This window comes from Hevea brasiliensis, unplaced genomic scaffold (assembly GCF_030052815.1).
Source record: "Hevea brasiliensis isolate MT/VB/25A 57/8 unplaced genomic scaffold, ASM3005281v1 Scaf9, whole genome shotgun sequence".
In the NCBI taxonomy this organism is placed as follows: Eukaryota; Viridiplantae; Streptophyta; class Magnoliopsida; order Malpighiales; family Euphorbiaceae; genus Hevea; species Hevea brasiliensis.
Window position 1 is genome coordinate 2,201,087 of NW_026615310.1, and position 16,944 is coordinate 2,218,030.

General features: G+C 37.4%; 1 non-coding gene across 1 annotated transcript; it reads left to right on the forward strand.

The window, feature by feature from the left end:
* Positions 1–14,459: 14,459 nt before the first annotated feature.
* LOC131177814 (small nucleolar RNA R71) lies at positions 14,460–14,566 on the forward strand. Its single transcript, XR_009147092.1, has one exon. It is a non-coding gene; the product is annotated as a small nucleolar RNA R71 (small nucleolar RNA).
* Positions 14,567–16,944: the final 2,378 nt, after the last annotated feature.

A 16,944-nucleotide genomic window follows, 5' to 3' on the forward strand; every position in this document is an offset into this window, starting at 1 on the left:
TAGGGGAGAACTTGCTCCACCAGCACCAGTAGAGCCTGCACAGCCTCCACAGGCCATGTTTCAGCAAATGGCCGAATTTTTCAGACAAATGGCAGGGATAATGCCACCACCACCACCTCCACCTCAAAAATCTCATTTGGAGAAACTTAGGAAATTTAGAGCAGTGGATTTCTTTGGCAAGAGAGAAGATGATGCTATTGCAGCTGAGAACTGGTTGAACAGAACAGGAAGAGTTTTAAAACAACTCCACTGCACCCCAGAGCAAAACTTATAAGCTGCTGTATCTCTACTGTAAGACGATGCATATCAATGGTGGGATACAGTGTCCAGTGAAGTGCAGTCATAACAAATAACCTGGGACTTCTTCCTCTCAGAGTTCATAAAGAAGTATGTAGATAGTGTATATCTGGAAGAGAGAAGAAGAGAGTTCATTAGTTTGAGGCAGAGACAGTTGACAGTAGCAGAGTATGAGAAGGAGTTTGTTAGACTAAGCCACTACGAAAGGGAGATAGTCCCTAATAAAGCATAGAGGTGCAGAAGGTTTGAAGATGGGCTAAATGACAACATTAAAATAATGATCACTGCCTTGGGGATTACGGACTTCACAAAAGTAGTTGAAGCTGCACTAAAGGTGGAAAGGGTTAAAGTAAGTGAACAGAATAGGAAAGATAGGCAGCGTAAGAGGGAATTTGGACCAGGGTAGTCTATACCGACTGATAGTAAGAAGCTTAAAGGTTCTAGTTCACAAGATCAGACACAGGGCCAGAGAGGCCAAACTGGGATATCTATAGCTAGCTCCCAAGGCACAGTAACAAGGGGATCAACCCCAGTGCCTGAATGTATGCACTGTGGTAGGAGACACAGAAGGGAGTGTCGATTGTTAACTGGAGAGTGTTTCAAGTGTGGGGCTATAGATCATTTCATAAGAGATTGCCCTCAAAGGAGTGGTTTAATAGCTCCAGTACAAATCGATAAACCTGCCCCTACAGTTCAAAGGGGTAAAAGATCGAGTAGAGCAGAGACGGCTAACATTTCACAGAAGATTATTTCTGAGACAGTTGAAAGGCCCGACGTCAGGGAGGCACCACGGGTATATGCTATGGAAGCTCAGGAGGAGCTGAACCCAGACATTAATGAGGCAATACAAGGAAGTGAAGAAGCAAGGAGATAGCAGCTCCTCGATTACTTAAGTCAGGTAAATTTTGAGGATAAAATTTAAATTAGAGGGGAAGAGTTGTAACACCCTCACTGTAGCAATTCCGTACATTCTACTGTTCCAGTGATCGATGTCGGTTTGGACAGCTAGAACGTCTGGAAAAATATTTAGACTAGAGTGAGGAGTCATAAATAAATCAAATACTAATAAGAAAAATTAAGGAAAAATTTTAAAAATAAAATACCATCAAGTTAAACGAGCTGGGGCCCTAGTGATAGGTAACCAGTGGGAAGCTACGGTCCTCGCAGCTAGAAGCCCTAAACCCAGGGAAAAATTCGTGAAATAATTTTTGGGACTCCAGGGAAGAGTCATTGAGGTTTCTATGGCATTAGAATTCCAAGACAAGGCTTAGAAAAATTTTTAGATCAGTACAGACGATTTTGGCTCGATAAGCCAAACAGAGGGCATTTTAGTCATTTCGTCTTCAGAGATGATTTTTGACCACCTTGTCCAGTGAAGTAAATAATTATTATGACACAAAATGTGAATAAATATTGTTAAAAATTGAATTAAAAATGAGTAGAAAAGAAAAAGGAAAGAAAATGGAATAAATGGGAATTTTGACATCATTATGATGTCATTAAAACCCCAATGACCAATCACATTGTGACACATGTCCTTAACCCATCTAAAATGAATAAAATGGGCAGAAAATGAAAGAAAAAAATAGATTCCTTCTTCTTCCCATTTCCAGCCATGACCCATCTCTCTCCCTCCATTAAAATTCCTTACATTTTCTCTCTTCCAAACCTTGAATTCTCACCACTAAACCCTAAGTTCTCTTCATTAAAAATTGTCCTTACCTCTTGGAAAGGTGTTTGGCAGCCAAGAAAATCAAGAAAAGTGAAGTTTAAGCTTGGGAAAAATTCTGCCCAAAGAGGTTAGTGCCTCTTTTACTTCTTTTTCTTTTTCATATGTTGAAACTAAGTTGAATGAAGGTGAAATTCATGAAAAATGATATAAATGATGCATGAATGAAGAATTGGATTTTTGGCCATCTTTATGGGAATGGTAGTTTGATATTTATGATGAATTTGAAAGGCTTAGCAATGGTGATTGATGTGTAAACATAAATTAGAAATTGATTAGTTTGCTTAATTTGATAAGTGTTGGGTGAACCTAGAATTGAGAGTTAGGGTTTGGAGCATAAATTTGAGATTTTGTTCATGTATTGGTGAAAGGAAGTTCTAATGGTCAATTAATGACCATTTGGCTATGTGTGATTAGGAAATGAAGTGATTTGTTCCATGGGAATTGAAGTTAGGAAGGCTGCCCTTGATAACCTACAGGTCTGGATGTGAGTCCAGCAAGTTTGGGCAGCTATAACTTGAGTTGTGTAGGTTCAATTGGTATAAGGTCAATTGGACATGAAATTAGACACATAATGGCACAACTTTGATGAAGGAACCCTGTCCAGAAACCAAACTTAGGATGCCCTAAAAATTGATCAAATCCGGGTAACTTACATTCTGCCTGGGCAAAATGACCAAATGAATAGTGTTTATTCATTTGGTTATAACTCAGTGTAGAAAGGTCCAATTGACCTGAAATTTATATCAATGAAAAGCTTAGACAATTTAGAACAACTTTTATGTTGAACACAAACTCAAATTTTGGACTTAACTAAATGAAATTGCTAGCCAAAATTGGACTACCAAATCTGGCAGAACTAAAAATTGCCCAGAAATTCTGGGTAAGGCAATCCGACCAGTTATGGTGCAATAGCCATAACTTGAGTTAGAAAACTCCAAATGGGGTAATTCAAAAAGTGAAATGTAACTAGACACAATAAAGAACAACTTTGATTAAGAACACTTGGCCAAATTCTCACTGTAGAATGGCCTAATGGAACAGTGAACTCTAGTACTCAAAACTGAAAATTCTGATTTATTTTCCATTGGTTAAAAGTATGGATTGGCAACTAATGCCAATACTTTTGGGAACCAAAATGTGGTAAAGCTATGTGATTAAAACTCATGTAACTATTGTATATCAGAAAGTCAATATTTTGACTTAAATGACTAAATGAATAATAACCTTACATGTTAAGTACAAATATTCAAGAAATAACTTTGCAATATGCCCCAGTAAGCCTAATGTGATTGGTTTGGATAGGTTGGCATGCCAATAGGGTTCTGATAGCGGTACTGCGTATGGCTTCATGCCATTCTGTGATATGATAGCCTATGGTTATACTTATTATGATGTTATACTTGGCTTTATGCCTTATTGCTTTTATGGCTTATTAGTCATTCTATCTGCACACTGGGAGACACATTGTAACCGATGATGTGACGGCCCAAGGTACCTAGTACCCAGTGCTAGTTTATCCGTTTATCCAGTCCGGTCAATTTGTATAGGTTACTTGGAAATGGAAAAGTATAAATGTAATTGAATTGATTATTAAAGAAAGTAAGGAAATTAAATATCAAGATAAAGAACAAGAATGATTACAATAAAAAGAAGCTCAAAATCATCAAGAAAATGATTAATAAAATGCTAGAAAGAGTTAATATTATAAAATGTAATTAGCCTTCGACCAAACAATAAGTTAGTAATTATTTATTTCTTATAAACACAATAACTAGGAAATTTTTACTTTTATTTGCATATTATATTTTCTTGTATTATTGACACCACTAAACTTTGTGCTTAGCGCGTCGCTTTTGTAATGTGTAGGTACTAAAGATTTGGCCAGAAAACCTAGTAGACCATAGACTGGGAGATTAGAAGTTTTAATCTGCATTTGGATCTGAGTGTCACCTCCTCAGTAGTGCATGTTTTGGCAGTGTCCACCAGCTTGTATTTTAGTTTTGATCATTGTAATTAAATTTTGGATATGTAAAGTAAATTATGTATTTTTGTACATTAAATGTGTACATGATGTAAATTAATACAGTTTTAAATTTCAAATTTGAATTGTGTATGTATGAAAATGATTTAAATTTCTTATGTATTTATATGAGTGAAACTTATTGATGTTCTGAATGAGAAAATGAATTTGAGAATATATATAAAGATAATTGTAATTGTTTCACACAAGTGGAAAATTATCAAATTATTAAGAAATGAGGGGAAACTCCGTCAGTTTCTCCACAGAAATTTAATGAAAATTGAATGTGATAATTAAGAAGTAATAAATTGAGATAAGATAAGATTGGGTGCTCCGGCATCGAATGTAGCACGCCTCGCTCGGCTACACTATAGATGGGTGAGGGGTGTTACAAAAACTAAATGTAATCTATGTGAAAACTATATGCAAGTGTAAGTATATGAGTATAGACATGTGTGTGGTATATGTTTAAGTGTATTGGTTATCTATATATGAATGAATGAAATGCAATAAATGAATGAATGAAAATTTTTAAAGATTTTGAAAAAATCTTGCCCTCACCCCCAAACTCAAATGAGGCATTGTCCTCAATGTCTAGAATGAATGCAAAGAAGGGCAAAATTAAGCGAATTAATTAATTAATGAAATATATATACAGTTGGGAATGAAATCAATGTATGCTCAAGAATTCCAAAATTAAGCTCAAAATGATATTAACAATGAAGCTTTAGAGGGATAAATGTGAAACAGTATCCCAAATGTATGAATTTACAGTGCTTAAAAAGGTGCGTAAGATGTTGCTTAACCTGTAGCTTAGGGTTAAGCAAGGTTTGCATTAGGCTAAGCAAGAGCTGAAGCACTGAGAACGTGCAAAAAATAGAAAGAACTGAAAGTGATCCAGTACTTCATCATGAAATTAAACAGATGTGGCTAAAGGTAAACTGTGCCACTTATTAATATCCACAAAATTAGAACTAAATAAAGGATAAAGTGCAAAGATAATGTGTAAAAAGGTGTAAAATAGGAGTAGTCAGAAAATAACTAGAGTCACAACTGTAAAAACACATAGGATAGTAAAACAAGAGAAAATAAGCTAAAGAAAATGTGTGAGTGCGAGCACAACCATAAAATAAGATAAATCACAACTGTTACCAAAGTTTGAAGTTTAACAAACTAAGTACATAATGAAACCAAAGTCTGGAATAAACACTGTGACACCTCTTGCCCGTCTACAGTGTAGCCGAGCAGGATATGCCACACCGTGTGCCGGAGCATCATATCTTATCTCGTTGATATATATCATTTCTTAATTTATTTATTTATGGTCACTAAGTGAAATTTATATTATTTATTGAAATTATAATTTAATTTGGGGTTCTGAAAATTTTATAGAAAATCCAGCGGAGTGTCGGCTAAAAAAGGAGAAAACAGTTCTTCGGAACCTGTGAAAAATACTCCCAAATATTCATCCATATTCTCAAACTCCAATAACCATCAACATGGTCTCAACAATTTTTGACAATCACAACCATCTCAAGTTTTCAACATAAGTCCACAATTTCATTCAGATCATAATTCAACTTAATTTCATAAAAGAGAATACTCAAATTTTATTTATAAACACAAGATTCAAATATCTGCATTAATACCAAAGTATATTACATGAGTTTCAACTATACATGAGAAAATAAAAGTTTAATTACAAAATACAAACAGTACAAAATATCAAAATGGGACCTAGTGTCCTACCAATACACTGAAGTCTGTGAGGTGACATGGACACTATGCAGAATTATATACAAGCCTCACCCAGTTTATGGTCTACTGGGCTCTCTGTTGGTTTCTCCAAGACCTACACGTGGCAAAAAGCAACGCACTAAGCAATAATGCTTAGTGGTGCCAATGATAAAATAAAAAGAACTAAAATAAATAAACATGCAGTACATATATTGATGTCTCATGCAGACAAATTTTTGATAATTATTAGTAGTCTATTTATTTGGTACTTGTTATATCAATTATTTCATTAAATTTATCCATTTCCATTTTTGGTTGCCCAAGTAACCTATACTGGATGACTGGACTGGATAAATGGGTAAACTGGCACTGGGCACTAAGTACCTCGGGCCGTCACACCATCGGTCACAATGTGTCTCCCGGTGTGTAACAGAACAGCTTATGAGCTGTAATAATTATTTAGCACAAGGCCAAGTATCATCATAACATCAGAATAGCTAAAAGCCATAAAATAATAGAATGACATAATGCCATGTACAGTACTGCTAACTGAACCCTATTGGCATGCCAACCTATCCAAACCAATCTTACTAGGTTTACTAGGGCAATTTACAAGGTTCTTAATTAAATCTTGATGTTTAATATGTGAAGTTACTATTCATTTTACTATTTGAGTCAAAGTATTGACTTTCTCATTCATAAGAGTTACATAAGTGCTAATCATATAGATTTGCCACATTTTGGTTCACAAAAGTGTTGGATTAGTTGCCAATCAACATTTCCAATCAATAGGAATTAAATCAAAATTTTTAGTTTTGAGTGCTAAAGTTTACTGTTCCATTAGGAAATTCTACAGTAAGAATTTGATCAAGTGTTCTTCATCAAAGTTGTTCTTATTGTGTCTAGTTACATTTCACTTTTTGAATCACCCCATTTGGAGTTTTCTAGCTTAAGTTATGGCCATTGCACCATAACTGGTCGGATTGCCTTACCCAGAATTTCTGGGCAAATTTTTGTTTCTGCCAGATTTGATAGTCCAACTTTGGCTAGTAATTTCATTTAGTTAAGTCCAGAATTTGAGTTTGTGTTCTACATGAAAGTTGTTCTAAATTGTCTAAGCTTTTCATTGATATAAATTTCAGGTCATTTGGACCTTCCTACACTGAGTTATGACCAAATGAATGAATACTGTTCATTTGGTTATTTTGTCCAGGCAGAATGCATGTTACCCGGATTTGGTCAATTTTTAGGGCATCCTAAGTTTGGTTTCTAGACAAGGTTTCTTCATCAAAGTTGTGCCATTATGTGTCTTATTTCATCTCCAATTGGCCTTGCACCAATTGAACCTACATAACCCAAGTTATAACTGCCCAAACATGCTAGACTCACATCCAGACCTGCAAGGCAGCCAAGGCAGCTCACCCAAACTCAAATCCCAAGCCACAACTCACTTCATTTCCTCATCATACACAGCCAAATGGTCACTAATTGACTATTTAAACTTTCATTCACCAACACATAAACAAAATCCAAGTTTTGTGCCTTAAACCCTAACTCCAACAACTACAATTTTCATACACATACAATCCATGGATTACAACACCAAAATCATGTTCAATGGCAGCCATACACAAAATTTTTAGAAGAAATTGGCACTAACCTTGACTTAGGCACTTTCCAAGGTTTCAAAACTTCACTTTCTTCCTTTTTTTTTTGTTGTCCAAAGCTTGCTTTAGGTGTGAGGATGAGTTTTTGTGAAGGGAGGCTAGGGTTTTGAGGTGGTTTGGATGGTGAACCCAAAGCTTGGTGAAGCTTTAATGGTGGAAGAGGAAGAGAGGTGCTGGTTCGGCCAAAGGGAAGAGATAAAGAAATCTGATTGTTTTTCTATAATTTTTGCCCATTTACTCGTTTTAAATGAGTTATTGCCATGTGTCACAATTTGATTGGGTGGGAGGATTTTAATGACATCATAATGATGTCAAAATTCTAATTTCTTTCATTTTCTTTTCTACTCACTTTCAATTAAATTTTTAGCAATATTTATTCACATTTTATGTCATAATAATTATTTACTTAATTGGACAAGTTGGCCAAAAATCATCTCTGAAGATGAAATGACCAAAATGCCCTCCGTTTGGCTTATCGAGCCAAAATCGTCTATACTGATAAAAAAATTTTTCTAAGCCTTTTCTTGACATTCTAATGCCATACAAACCTCAATGACTCTTCTCTGGAGTTTCAAAAATTATTTCATGAATTTTCTCCCGAGTTTAGGGCTCCTAGCTGCGAAGACCGCAACTTCCCACTAGGTTACCCATCGCTAGGGCACCGGCTCATTTAACTTGGTTATATTTTATTTCTAAAATTTTTCCTACATTTTTCTTATTATTATTTGATTTATTTATGACTTCTCACTCTAGTCTAAATATTTTTCCAGACGTTCTAGCTGTCCGGACTAACACCGGTCACCAGAACAGTAGAATGTACGAAATTGCTACAGTGAGGATGTTACAACTCTTCCCCTCTAATTTAAATTTCGTCCTCGAAATTTACCTGATACAAACAGTTGAGGGAACTATTGCCTCATCGTCTCTTCACTTTCCCAAGTTGCCTCCTCGGTGTTGTGGCGCCTCGAAAGCATTTTCACTAGTGGAATCTGCTTATTCCTCAATTCCTTCACTTCCAGAGCCAAGATCCGTATGGGTTCCTCTTCATATGTCAAGTCCAGTTGTACTTCAATTTGTTCCATGGAAATGATATGTGAAGGATCTGAGCAGTATCTTCTCAATATGGATACATGAAACACATTGTGGATCTTGTCCAGCTCTAGTGGTAAAGCTAGCCTATAGGCCACTGGTCCCACACGTTCAATGATTTCATATGGTCTAATGAACCTAGGGCTCAACTTACCCCTTCTTCCAAACCTCAATACATTTTTTCATGGTGAGACTTTGAGAAACACATTGTCACTAACTGCATATTCTATTTCTTTTCTCTTCAGATCGGCATAGGATTTCTATTTGTCTGAGGCAACCTTCAAATTAGCTTTGATTAACTTTACTTTTTCCTCAATCTGTTTCACAAGGTCTGGCCCTACCAATTTATCTTCGCCCAATTCAGTCCAACACACTGGGGTTCTACATTTCCTCCCACACAATGCTTCATACGGGGCCATTTGGATGCTAGTTTGATAGCTGTTGTTATATGCAAATTTTGCCAGTGGGAGGTATCTATCCGAACTTCCCTCAAACTCGATGACACAACTCCTCAGCATATCCTCAAGGACCTGGATTACTCTTTCTGATTGCTCATCCATCTGAGGATGAAAAGCTGTGCTAAAGTGGAGTTGTGTACCCAAGGATTCATGCAACTTCTTCCAAAATCTCGATGTAAACCTTGGGTCTCGATCAGATATGATGGAAAGTGGAATTCCATGCAGTCTAACTATCTCATTGATATACAATTCTATTAACTTCTCCAGTGAGTAGTCAGTCCTAACTGGCAAAAAGTTTGCTGACTTCGTCAATCTATCCACTATCACCCATACTGCATCATACTTCTTCTGGGTGAGAGGCAGACCACTTACAAAATCCATGGTGACCTGATCCCATTTCCATTCAGGTATACATATAGGTTGTAGCAAACCCGATGGAACTTGATGTTCTGCCTTGACTTGCTGACATTTAGTCACATACTCAGCTATGTCCTTCTTCATACCATGCCACCAATATTGAAGCTTCAAGTCATGATACATTTTTGTGCTTCCTACATGCATAGCATAAACACTGGTGTGTGCCTCTTTTAGAATACTGGCTTTCAATTCCCCATCATCTGGTACACACACTCTTCCTTTGTAGTACAGACACCCATCTACTTTCACCTCATAGTCTGTTTCCTTCCCTTCTGAAATTTTGCTCATAGTAGCCATTAACTTCTCATCTACCTTTTGCCCATCCAAAATCTGCTGTAGCAGGTTTGGCCTCACTTGCAACTTAGCCAAAATAGCGCCATCCAGAGCCAAAGATAGACGGGCATTCAATGATCTCAAAGCTGTGATGGATTTTCTGCTCAAAGTATTAGTAAATACATTTGCCTTCCCATGATGGTAGTCAATCACACAATCATGGTCCTTCAGGAACTCAATCCATCGCCTCTGTCTAAGGTTGAGCTCCTTCTGGGTTGGCAAGTATTTAAGACTTTTGTGATCCGTGTAAATATAACATTTTTCCCCATACAAATAATGCCTCCATATCTTCAGTGCAAAGATAATTGCTGCTAACTCTAGATCATGAGTAGGGTAATTCTGTTCATATGGCCTTAATTGCCTGGAAGCATAGGCGACCACTTTCCCCTCTTGCATGAGAACACACCCTAACCCATTATGTGAGGCACACTGTAGACCACAAAGTCCTTTCCCTACACTGGCTTTAACACTGGCTATGTTAAAACTGATGCTTCTATCAACATAGTCTTCAGCCTCTCAAAATTGCCTTGGCACTTGTCGTTCCAGCCAAATTTCACATTCTTATGTAACAACTTGGTCATTGGAGCAGCTATGAGAGAAAACCCCTTCACAAATCTTCTGTAATACCCAACTAGCCCCAAGAAACTTTTGACCTCAGTTGTATTTCTGGGAGGCTTCCATTCTATCACTACTTCTATTTTTTTGGGATCCACTCTAATCCCATCAGCTGACACTATGTGTCCAAGGAATGAAATCTCACTCATCCAGAAGTCACACTTGGACAGCTTAGCATATAGCTTCTTTTCTCGCAGGGTTTGCAGAATAATCCTCAAATGTTCATCATATTCTTCCCTGGTTTTGGAAATACCAGTATATCATCAATAAAGACCACTACGAACCGATCTAAGTATGGATGGAAGATATAGTCCATAAGGTCCATGAATGCTGCTGGTGCATTTGTTAGGCCAAAGAGCATCACTAGGAACTCATAATGCCCATACCGGGTCCTGAATGCAGTCTTTGGCACATCTGCATCCTTCACCCTCAACTGATGATACCCTGATCTGAGATCAATTTTGGAAAATACTCCTACTCCCTTCAACTAATCAAACAGATCATCAATTCTAAGCAACGGATGCTTGTTCTTCACAGTCACTTTATTCAACTACTGGTAATCGATGCATAACCTCAATGTCCCATCTTTGTTCTTCACAAATAGCACTGGAGCTCCCCATGGTGACACACTAGGGCGTATGAACCCCTTATCCAGTAACTCCTGCAATTGAATTTTCAGCTCGTTTAACTCAGTAGGTGCCATCCTATAAGGAGCAATAGAGATTGGTGCTGTATCCGACAGTACCTCAATAGCAAATTCAACCTCCCCTTCTGGTGGTAAATTAGGCAATTCTTTAGGGAACACATCTGGAAAGTCTCTTACTGTGGGTATGTCACACAGATCTGGCTTAGCCTGCTTAGTATCCACCACATGTGCTAGGTAGGCTTCACAGCCTTTTCTCATCAATTTTCTTAGAACTGTAGCTGAGATGACATTGGACAAGAAATCTGTCATTTCCCCCATAACTACAATCTCGTTACCCTCAAGAGTTTTCAAGGAAATCCTCTTCAATTTATAATCAACTATTGCCTGATGACGTGATAACCAGTCCATTCCCAAAATCACGTCAAACTCATGGAAAGGCAACTCAATCAGGTCTACCAAGAATTCATGCCCCTGAATCCTTAGCGGGAAATCTTTGTACGCCTTATTCACCACTGCACTGTGGCCCAATGGATTAGTGACTAGAATGTCTTAGTCACTCTCCCCTACTAGTATCCCCCTTTCTACGGGTAGGTTGATGCAGATGTATGAATGAGTGGATCCTGGATCCACTAATGCATGCACAAATGTATTGTAGAGGGAGAATGTACCCCTGATGACGTCCGGGGGCATCCTCATGGCATAAGCTCTAGCAGGTGGTGTGGTCTCTAGCCTCTCGACTAGTTCAGATGCAAGCCTCTATAATGGACTAACTGCCTCTGATTTACCAGACTTCCTACCCCTTTGAGGTGCAGGGGCAGGACTATCTGCTTGTGTTAGAGCAGCTGCAGCAGTTCTGCGTGGACAGTTCCTTAATTGATGCTCTGTCGACTCACACCTTAGGCAGGCACCCGTCACTCTCCAACACTCCCCCTTATGCCACTTCAGGCAGTGCGGACAAGCAGAAGATGCTGGGGCTGGTTCCCTGAACACAGTCCCTAGAGAGCTACCCACTGATGTTGTGGACTGGCCTCTCCTAGATGTGAACTGTAGCCTGGGCCCTTGGGACTGACCCTGACTTTGAGGCTGACCTGAACTCTGAGCAGGTGGACTTTTGAACTTTTTCCCAAGTGTGGAAGATGAGCTAGACTGACCTGAGCCCCTCTTCTGCTGTCTCTCTCTTCTGATCTGCTCACTTACGCTGACTTTCTCAACCTTTACTGCAGCTTCGACTAACTTGGTAAAGTATGTGATTCCCAAGGCAGTAATCATTATTTTTATGTTGTCATTTAGCCCCTCTTTAAATCTTCTACACCTCTTGGCCTCATTAGGGACTATCTCCCTTCCATAACGGCTTAGTTTAACAAATTCTTTTTCATACTCTGCCACTGTCAGTTGTCTCTGCCTCAGGTTAATGAATCCTCTTCTTCTCTCTTCTAGGTATACACTGCCCACATACTTCTTTCTGAACTCAGTGAGAAAGAAGTCCCGAGTTAGTTGCTCTGGTTGCACTTCACTGGACACTGTATCCCACCATTCATATGCATCATCTTGCAGTAGAGATAAACAGCTTCTAGGTTTTGCTCTGGGGTGCAGTGGAGTTGTTTTAAAACCCTTCCTGTTCTGTTCAACCAGTTCTCAGCTACAACAAAATCATCTTCTCTCTTGCCAAAGAAATCCACTGCCCTAAATTTTCTGAGTTTCTCCAAATGAGATTTTTGCTGTGGAAGTGGTGGTGGTGGCATTACCCCTACCATCTGTCTGAAGAATTCAGTCATTTGTTGAAACATAGGCGGAGGTCAGGCAGTGCTCACTGGTGTGGTGCCGGGTGGAGCAGTTCTCCTCGCCTCTGGGCCTCAGCTGCTGCAGGTGGAGCATGACTCTCCACTTCCTCCTCAACTGCCCTTTATGATGTGGGATCCATATCCTAATCAAAATAAGAAAGACAAACAGATCTGCATTAATGTCACCTCGACTCTTACAAATGCAATGCATGGTATAGACTCGATCTAGACCCAGAAACGCCTAAACCGTGCTCTGATACCACTAAATGTGACACCCCTTACCTGTCTACAGTATAGCCGAGCAGGATATGCCACACCGTGTGCTGGAGCATCATATCTTATCTCGTTGATATATACAATTTCTTAATTTATTTATTTATGGTCACTTAGTGAAATTTATAAAATTTATATCATTTATTGAAATTATAATTTAATTTGGGGTTCCAAAAATTTTATAGAAAATCCAATAGAGTGCCGGCTAAAAATGGAGAAAACCGTTCTTCGGAACCTGTGAAAAACACTCCCAAATATTCATCCATATTCTCAAACTCCAATAACCATAAACATGGTCTCAACAATTTTCGACATTCACAACCATCTCAAGTTTTCAACATAAGTCCACAATTTCATTCAGATCATAATTCAACTTAATTTCATAAAAGAGAATACTCAAATTTTATTTATAAACACAAGATTCAAATATCTGCATTAATACCAAAATATATTACATGAGTTTCAACTATACATGAGAAAATAAAAGTTTAATTACAAAATATAAATAGTACAAAATATTTTTCCATTTCTCAATGTAATAGCTTTACAATGCTCCCTTGAATTTTCTGGTTGGCTAGGAAGCTTCCCAAATGCTTTGTTGTTTGAAGTGCTAGCTTGTTGAGCTATTTGGTTCTCCAACATCTTGTTGTGTGTTGCCATTTGATCCACTTTAGATGCTAATTGAGAAATCATTTCTTGTTAACTTTGATGGCTCACAAGTAGAGTCTCAATCATGACTTCCAATCTAGCTGTCTTGTCTGATTGTGCTTGTTGTGGTGGAGGTTGTTGTGGTTGTGGTGGAGCAAGTGCATTTTGAGGTTTAGGAATTCCAGGTGGAGGACCTCTATTCTGCTAAAAATTCTGATGTTGTTGATACCAAGAAGGTTGTTGAAAATTCTGATGTTGTCTTTGTCTACCTCCCCAAGAGAAATTTGGGTGGTTTCTCCATGCTGGATCATAAGTTGTAAAAAATGAGTTACTGCTTGGTCTTTGATTGTAGTTCCCTATATAATCTACTTGCTCACTTGAAAATTCTTCCCCAAATGCAGGAAAATCAATTACACAATTGACATTTGCAGCTCCAACATCTACTGAATTACTTGAACCTCTAACTGAAGTATCTACTTTCATACTTAGCTTATCCATCTTCCTTGTTAATGCATCAAACTTAGCATTAATCATATTCATGACATCAAGCTCAAACATACCAGCTGGTTTCTTGATCTCATTCCTCTCACAACTCCACTGGTAGTTATTATAAGCAATTTTGTCTAATGCAGAAAAAGCTTTATCTTTAGATTTCTCCATAAGATCACCTCCAGACGATGCATCAATTGTACTTCTAATAGCTGGTGAAACTCCATTATAAAAGTGTTGAAAGCATCCACTTAGGAATCCCATGGTGTGGACATTTCCTTTGCAAATCCTTGTACCTCTCCCATGCTTCATACAAGCTCTCATCATCTTCAGGTTTGAAAGAAGTCATCTCATTTCTTAGCTTAGCTGTCTTGCTTAGTGGAAAATATGGAGCTAAAAATGCTTGAGAAAGTTCATCCCATGTTGTGATAGAATTCGGTAGCAAAGAATGTAACCACTCTCTAGCTCGGTCCTTCAAAGAGAAAGGGAATAATCTGAGTCGAATTGCATCATCAAAAACTCCATTTATCTTCAACATATCACTGATCTCAAGAAAGTGTGCTAGATGCACATGTGGACTTTCACTTGGACTTCCCCCAAATTGTGATTGTTGTACCATTTGACACTGTGCAGGCTTCAATTCAAAATTATTAGCTTCCACTCTTGGTCTTGTGATGCTTGGCATGAAATCCCTAATGTTAGGATAGGCATGATCCTTCACAAAACGATTGTTATTGTTGTTGGCCATTTCTTCTTGTAGTTGCTCTTGTTCTTATGCCCTTTCTTGTTGTTGTTGAGCTTTAATTTCAGCTTTTCTTCTCTTAGCTTCTGCTCTTAAGGCTCTTGTTGTCTTTTCTATTTCTGGATAAAAGAATAAATTGATTTCTTCACTTTTTGTCCTTCTCATAAAATAAAAGTACCTGAAAAACAAAATAAACAAATTCTCAAAGTAAAATGGTGAAAGAAAATAAAATAAAATGCCCAAATTAACCAAACAAACAATCATTCAATATCAAACAAAAATCAAGTCCCTGGCAACTGCGCCAAAAACTTGATGCACTAAATCTGTAAGTATACGGGTCATCTCAAGTAATAGAGTGATGAGTCAAGTATCGTTCCCACGAGGATTTACTGTTTGAGTACCAAACTATGAATGAAGCGATTATTTGGGCTAATGATTGATGAATAAATGGTAAATGTAAATGAGCAAAGTAAATTGATGAATCTAATTGGAAAGTAAAGAGCAAGCAAGTAAATTCTAAATCTATATGCAATTGAACTAAATTAATAGCGGGTAATTCAAATCAAAGTCTAATTATGATAAAAAATGATTCCAGAGTTGGGGGTTTGTGCATAAATTAATTGGGATTTATCTTGGGTATTCCAATTTTAAGGGAAAATAGAGTTTTAAGGTGATTGATTCTAAATTCCTTTGATATCTTTTTCAAGTAAATCAAAGTGTATTCTAAAATAACCAAACCTACTTTCGTATGATATTTGATTACTTTAAAACCCATTAAGTTTTATAACCAATCATTAACTCCTCTTAAAACCCTAGTTTATTTCTAAATCTGGGTAATTTTAAGTTTCAATCCTTAATTATCTATAAATGACTTTCACCTTTCGGTCCTTCAATCAAAGATTAACACAATACCCAGTGGGTGCCAATATTAGGCAAGTAAATCAAGCACACAAGGAAGGAATCAAAACTCATATTTATATAAAATATAGAAATAACCAGTCAAAATTCACAAATTAATCTAAAACATATTTCTCAACTCTGAAATCCAAAGAGTTTACTCACTCATGTTGGTATTTATAAGAGAAATTGATGGAAAAGTAAAGAAAAACATGATAAGAGCACTAGAAATAGAAAAACCTAGGTAGAAGAACCCAAAACTCTAATTTCTGGAGCTTCCAGAGATGGTTGCAGCAGCTCCTCTTCCTCAGAAAAATGGAGTCCTTCTCCTTCTCTCCTTTTTTAATTTTTCTTTCCTTTTTGTTTCTTATTGTTTTCTCCCTTTCTTCTTGTGGCAAAAACTAGAAAATGATGCTTTTATATGGTACTAAAAGGTGCCCTAAAAATAGATAAGAGCCAAGGAGTGGATAGGAAACGAGGTGTAAAATTATCCAAGTCAGCAACATTATTCACGTTCTGGGTAGTCTGCTTAGGGTACTGCTTAACCCTAAGCAGCTTCTTCAGCAAATTTCGGCCCGTGGTTGCACTGTCTGCTTAAGGTTAAGCAGACCCTCAACAAATCTCGACAGGCTTGGAATAAAATAAAATTTTCTTCTCATGCTTGACTTCCAGCTTGACTTGTGTTGCACCTTAAGCACTGCTGCTTACCCTAAGCAGGATCTCAAGCAATTCTCGGCAAGTTTTGGGATGAAAGCTTGAATGTGTAGGATTTAAGTCGTGCTTGACTTGCGGCTTGCTCAGGCTTAAGGTTAAGCAATATGACATACCCTAAGCAATATCATAAGCAAAGTCTCAAGAAAATTTTGGTTGACTTGATCTTTCAAGGCTTGATCTCTTCAACTTTCCTCCACGCTCAAGGAACTCCAAATTTCTTCAAATCACTTCCTAATGCACTCATTGACCCTCAATTTGCCACAAAAATCTATTAAAAATAACAAAATTATAAAAATCAAATATAAAGCAACTAAAGTTAACAAAAAAGCTAAAATAAAGCTAAAAACATAAAATATACTAAAATATAAGGGCAAAATAGATGCAAAACT